This window comes from Amphiprion ocellaris, chromosome 10 (genome assembly GCF_022539595.1).
Source record: "Amphiprion ocellaris isolate individual 3 ecotype Okinawa chromosome 10, ASM2253959v1, whole genome shotgun sequence".
NCBI classification, from domain to species: Eukaryota; Metazoa; Chordata; class Actinopteri; family Pomacentridae; genus Amphiprion; species Amphiprion ocellaris.
Genome location: NC_072775.1, coordinates 34,610,222 through 34,616,962, shown reverse-complemented (window position 1 = coordinate 34,616,962; position 6,741 = coordinate 34,610,222).

The window sequence follows — 6,741 nt, the reverse complement described above, 5'->3', positions numbered from 1 at the left end:
AATTAAACAAGATACAAAACATGTAATTATGAAATTAAACAAAATTTATTAAACAAAAATATGAAGCATTAAAGATTAAATATTTTAGATAATTAAACATTTAAAAAATAATATTAAACAAGAATATTAAACATTTTTTAAAAATACAAAACATTAGATTATTAAACCTTTAAAAATACAAAACATTGAATTAAAAATTAAATGTTTAATTGGAAAACTAAATCTTAAAGACAATAAAACTTTAATTAGGAATTAAACAGAAAATACAACGAAGCATTTAAAAAGAAAATTAAACATTGAAAGGTGGTAAAACATTTAAAAAGAAAAACCTTAAAGATTTAATCGAAAAATTAAACAGGGAAAGAAAAGGAAATTTTTCAAACAAGCCAATAAAACATTTGAAAAAAAAATTAAACATTAAAAAGACAAAACATTTGGAAATGAAATCAGACATTAGAAAAGAATAAAAGGTGAGAAAAGAGCAAAACTAAACATTTAAGAATCAAACTAAAGACAAAACATTTGAAAAGACACCAGTTAAACTTTAGAAGATCAAATTAAACAGAAAAAGCAATAAAAATGATCAAAAGAGCAAAAACAGATAAAGATCTTAAAGTGTTTTCTAGTCTGAAATGAAAACATCAAGTTGTTTCTTCAAACATTTCCTCTTTCTATGTTCTTGGTTTGATTGTGGACAGATTTACTAAGAACTCATTTCAGAAAACTGCTTTCCAGATAAAGTCTACTAGAGGTTGAAGGCATTGATCAAACTAATGTTACCTTCTGATCTCCACAAACTTTACTGTTCAGTGAAGAGAATCAAAGTTTGTTAGAGGATTTCTAAAAAACCCACAGGTGAAGGTCTGAGAAGAACTCAGATGGATGATCTAAATGTGAAATCAAGACTCATGGTCACTAGTTTTAAGGCTTCTGTTAACCAGAAAGTTCAAACTAACAGAGAAGTACTGAGAAACTTTTAAAATTTCAGTCCTCAGACTGTCTAAAGGTTCAAACTAACAGAGAACTACTCAGGAACTTAGAAGATATCAGTCCTTGGACTGTCTGAAGGTTCAAACTAACAGAGAACTACTCAGGAACTTAGAAGATATCAGTCCTTGGACTGTCTGGAAGTTCAATCTAACAGAGAACTACTGTGGGACTTAGAAGGTATCAGTCCTTGACTCGGGAGGTGTGGAGGCTTTGGAAAGTCTTGGAACTGAGGGTTCAACCCTCCAGTACCAAGGCTGAAGTCCAACCTCCTGAGAAAAACGGTCGAGTCAAGACTCGAGTTAAAAAAAAACTCGAAAACGACAAAAAATAGATGATAAATGCGCAAAAAAAAGAAGAATTAGTATCTGAGCGAATAGCTCAGGAGGATAAGAAGAAGACTACCAACTGGTAGGTCGCAGGTTCGAGACCCGCCAGCGGCATTTTTCTTTGTTTGTCTTTGTCAGGATTTTGAAAACATTTAAGAAGTGTCTGGTCTTGAACCAGCGACCTGCAGCTCCATAGGTAAATCCTTAACTCACTGAGCTACAGATCAGATACAAAGAAATAAATTCGTCGTCCCTTTGGCATCGTAGTTTCTGATGTCACCACATGGGTGGAGCCAAGGCGGAGTCTGGGTGGAGTCAGGGCGGAGAGTAGGCGGGGAGGTGGGGGGAGTAGAGGGGGGGGAGGCCACCACCCACCTCCCCGCCTACTCTCCGCCCTGACTCCACCCAGACTCCCCCACCGCCCACCACACCTTCCCCTGCCGGAGGAGTTCTTCGAGTCTCCACGAGTTCTTCGAGTCTCCACAGGTTTTCCCGAGTTTCTGGAGTTTCCACCAGGTCGGAGGCAGAACAAGTTGTCATGAAGAGATGTTGAGGTCGGCTAGGATGGACTGACTTTTTACAGCGACTAGAAGGAAGACGACTAGAAGAGCAGGTCTTTAACCACCATCCATAAAATCCATGGAGTCGGCTCCAGAGAAATGAAGGAAGGTCAACTTTTATCAACCTCCATCCAGATGTTCAACTTCATATCTTTACTTTGACATTTTTAGCACCACAAACCTTTAGTATCACACTTTATCATTTATTAGGACTTTAATGGAATCCACCAGCAGATTTAGTTTTTGTTGAGAAACTTTATTCTTGTCATCGTGGGACTGCAGTATTTAAAACTGTTCCTTCTATTTGACCTCATGTTTATTAGTTTTAGTGGAGAAAGTTATTTTAGTTGTCGATTAGTCTCTTAAAAACCAAATAATAAATTGGATTAGTCAAGAGGTTTAAATTTCTTACTTTGTCATATTTTAAATATGACAGAAAATGGAAAAATAAAGTGTCTTGAGACAATTTGACCTGTAATTGGTGTTATATAAATAAAATTGAATTAAAATTGTATGTATCTTGTAATGTTGGAGTAATTCAGCCACATATGTTGGAAAACATGTTTTCTTTGACCATTAATCTGTTGATTGTTTCCTCCAGTAATTCATTTCTTGTTTTGGTTTATAAAATGTCAAACCCAAATATATTCAGTTTAGTGTCATAAAAACCAAAAAGATTTACATTAATGATGCAGGAATCAGGCAGTTTTTCACTTTTTATCTTAGTTTAGTCAGAAAGATAGTTGATAATGTGAGAATTGTTGCAGCTTGTGAGCCGTAAAAGGTTTTAATCTTTGGGGCCGAGTGTCAAAAAACATTTAGAAACCAACATCAACAAAACACTCAACAAAGATTTGAACATCATTAAAGGGAAATCCAACTTTTGCATGACAATGTCTAATGACAGGACATTTATTTCCAACGTAAATGTGTGATATTCATCCTCTGGAGCTTTCTCTTCACATCATCTTCCACCTGGACTGGTTTGGTCAGGAGCATGTGCAACAAACATTTGAAAAACTGCACTTTAACATCAATGAATGACACTGAAGTTTAATCTCTACATAAATGAGACTGAGTCTGGATGTGCTGCTCTGTCATTAACTCCTAAGTTTAGGGAAAGTTCAAACAAAAGAGGACAGTTCAGGTAAGACTTGACAATGAGCTTATTTTGAACAAACATCTCAGACTTTCTGAGCTTCAGCACCTCTAGCAAGATATTTTAACAACAAGCAACTCAAGAGATCCAGAAGTTGGAGAGAGTTAGCTTTAGCTGAGCCAAAGAACATGTGGGACGCTAACCTAGCAAACATTTCAGACTTTTCTCTGTGAATTCTGAGAAATAATTTTCTATTTAATGACAGAGCTACACATCTTAACTCAGTCTCATTAAAACAGACTCTAATTCAGTGTCATCCATCCATATTAAAGTGCAGTTACCCAAAATGTTTGTTGCATGAGCTCCAACAAAACCTGTCCAGGTAGAAGGCCACTTTGACAAACAGGAAGTGGAAGATTCCAAGCAGATTTATAGAAGGGGGAACCGGACTGTACTAAGTGTGGTGGAGTATAGAGGGGTGTTTTGTGGGTTTTTAAGGCTGATAATGATTATTAGTGAGACATTTGGAGTAGATATTCATTTGCAGTAAATGAAAATATTTAAAATCTTGGAGTTAAACTTAGAAGAACACAAACTCTAAGAGAAAACTTTGTTGATACGTTTTTGTTTACAGATGTTAAGTTAAAGGAGTTTTATTCGTGACGGATAACCAATCAAATCACTCCAGAAGACAGAGTGACCACAGGTAGATAAAGGTTCAGAGCCAAAGTAGCGCCATTTTTAAATGTATTTATTACCATAAATCAGTGAAAAAAATAAAATACTGATAATCAGTAAATCAGTCAGCCCACAATTACTACAATTCTACAATGTATGTCTCTTTCCTTTGACTTGTTATTTGTACAATATACGATGTATATTATGGCGTTTTTTCATACCAAAGGCTCTACTATGATGTTTTCTAAGAGACATAATGTGCTTCTCTGTTTATTCTGGCTCTGGGCTGCTGCACTCCTCCTCTGTTGTTTTCTGGATTGTACTCAGCTGCATGTCTTCGTCCATCCGGCCTCCGTTGACTCGTCCCGCCTGCCGTCTCTGGAGCTGAAGCTGGATTGGAACAGACCAAAGTACAGTCCAATCACGATGCCAGCTGCCTCTCAAAAGGCTCCTTCATCTGGCAGGTGGCGCCACTTCTTCTGAGGGGAAGCTGAGCTGGTCCAGCAGAACTTTGGAGATGTGTTCCAGTGGTTGGTGGATCTGTGGGGAGATAGAGAGGAACCTTTGAATTGTTCACAAAGGAAAACAGGAAACCCATTGGTAGTTTTAGTTTAGGCTGCCACTGTGGTGTGTTTTTGGGTTTTAAGAGGTGAACAGGAAGAGTTTTTTTTTGTATTGATTATCTTTTACTTTGTTCCTGGTTGGAATGCCCATCAATGTCAACATGAAGTTCACTTTTAGTTCTGTTTATTTATTTTTATTTTACTAACACCCATTTGCTTTTAACCCCCTCACATGTTGTGTTGTTGTAAACTTAGTCTTTCAAATAAATACTCGTCAAACCCTCTGGAAACCAGCGTTTGTACTGTTTTTGTGTTGCTCCTCACCTACTTCAGACAGCCGGGACAAAGCAACGTTTTGTGGACTAAAGGCTTTTCTATGACGTTTTTAGAGCGACATGCTATACTATGATGTTTTTAGACCAAAGGCTATAATATGATGTTTTTTGGGCGACATGTCATACTATGACGTTTGTTGGACCAAAGGCTATACTATGACATTTTTTGGACGACATGCTATTGTATGACGTTTTAAGAGCAACATGCTATACCATGACATTTGTTGGACGACATGCTACACTATGAGATTTTTAGAGCGACATGCTATACTATGATGTTTTCTGAACAACATGCTATACTATGACGTTTGCTGGACCAAAGACTATACTCTGACGTTTTTGGTCCTTGTAATGTCCTGGGATGTGTAAGGTCTCATAGCAGGTGGAGGCTGTCAGGTATCTGCCATTCACTACTTCAGCAAAGAGAGTTCTTGGTAGAGTCTCCCATCCAGTCCAGAATTTCACCAGACTGGTCAGTTCAGACGGTGTTGCTATGGAGTGGATTAAAATTGATTAAATAAATGGCTACAACAAATTATCAAAAATAATCTAGGGTACACATACTAAACAGGAAACAGTTGAAAAAATGGGCTGCATTTATCACTATCATTGCACAATAACTCTTGATGTCGCTGCTGTTAAAGAATGGTGGGTTATGAACAGAGCAGTCTAGGGCAGTTCATTTCAAGCTATTCGCTCACAGTTGTAACTACTTTGACTGCACAGTTTAAAACCTTTCAAGATCAGGAGTAATTTAAAATGAATCAAACCAGGACATTAACTTGAGCAGAAAACACACATAATAAACAAAGTGTTACCTAGACTAATTCAGTTTGCTAGGTGACCAGTTTCTTTACACTGCTCTGTGACTTAACTGCATTTTCGGGCGCATAAATCACACTTCCACCCATTTGTGCGTTTATAAAATTGTTACTCAACTACCCAGCTGCAGAACGTGCTGTCTGTATGACCTTATTACTGTGCTAGCGCGGCTAGCGCTGTATTAGCGCGGCTAGCGTGGCTAGCGCTGTATTAGCGTGGCTAACGCTGTATTAGCGCGGCTAGCGTGGCTAGCGCTGTATTAGCGTCGCTAGCGCTGTATTAGCGTCGCTAGCGCCGTATTAGCGCGGCTAACGCTGTATTAGCGCGGCTAGCGTGGCTAGCGCTGTATTAGCGTCGCTAGCGCTGTATTAGCGTCGCTAGCGCCGTATTAGCGCGGCTAACGCTGTATTAGCGCGGCTAGCGTGGCTAGCGCTGTATTAGCGCGGCTAACGCTGTGCTAGCGCAGCTAACGGCATGCATTACAGCTTACTGACTCTCACAAAAACAAACCACATGTAGGACAAAAAGGATTAATACACTCACTGAAGCGCCGTCGTTCATGCTGGTAGCCGTGGTTGATCCCGGTCTTGTGAGGTGAACCATCTGCGTCACATGACGCAGTATATATATATATATATATATATATATATATATATATATATATATATATATATATATATATATATATATATATATATATATATATATATATATATATATATATATATATATATGTGTATATATATATATATATATATATATATATATATATATATATATATATATATATATATATGTGTATATATATATATATATATATATATATATATATATATGTGTATATATATATATATATATATATATATATATATATATATATATATATATATATATATATATATATATATATATATACACAGAGCCTTGATGGCTCTTGATGGCTTGATGGCTTGATGGCTTGATGGCTCTGACAGGTTTATGTCCAGGGAAAACCACAATGACGGTAAAAGTCGTTTCAGATCCAGACACACATTTCTGACTGTCCTGCATACAGCTGCTTTACTGAAGTGCTCTGCATCTCCTACATTATATAAAAAAAACTTCCATTTGCAAAGAATCGCAAAGAATCGCAGCACAACACACAATATCTGCTGGGATGTGAGAGCATGACTGCGGTTGGTAATGTTGTAAATGTAAGGACGGATTAGGTTGGATGTAGATTATGGACTGTGACGTGAAACGGTACCGATCAATAAGATAATTGTCTAGAAATGCGAGAACATCTATGCGCGGTCTGATAACAATCTCCCGACGAATATTTAATTCTCTGCGCACTAATGCTGCTCCTTCATCCACTGGATCGTTCAT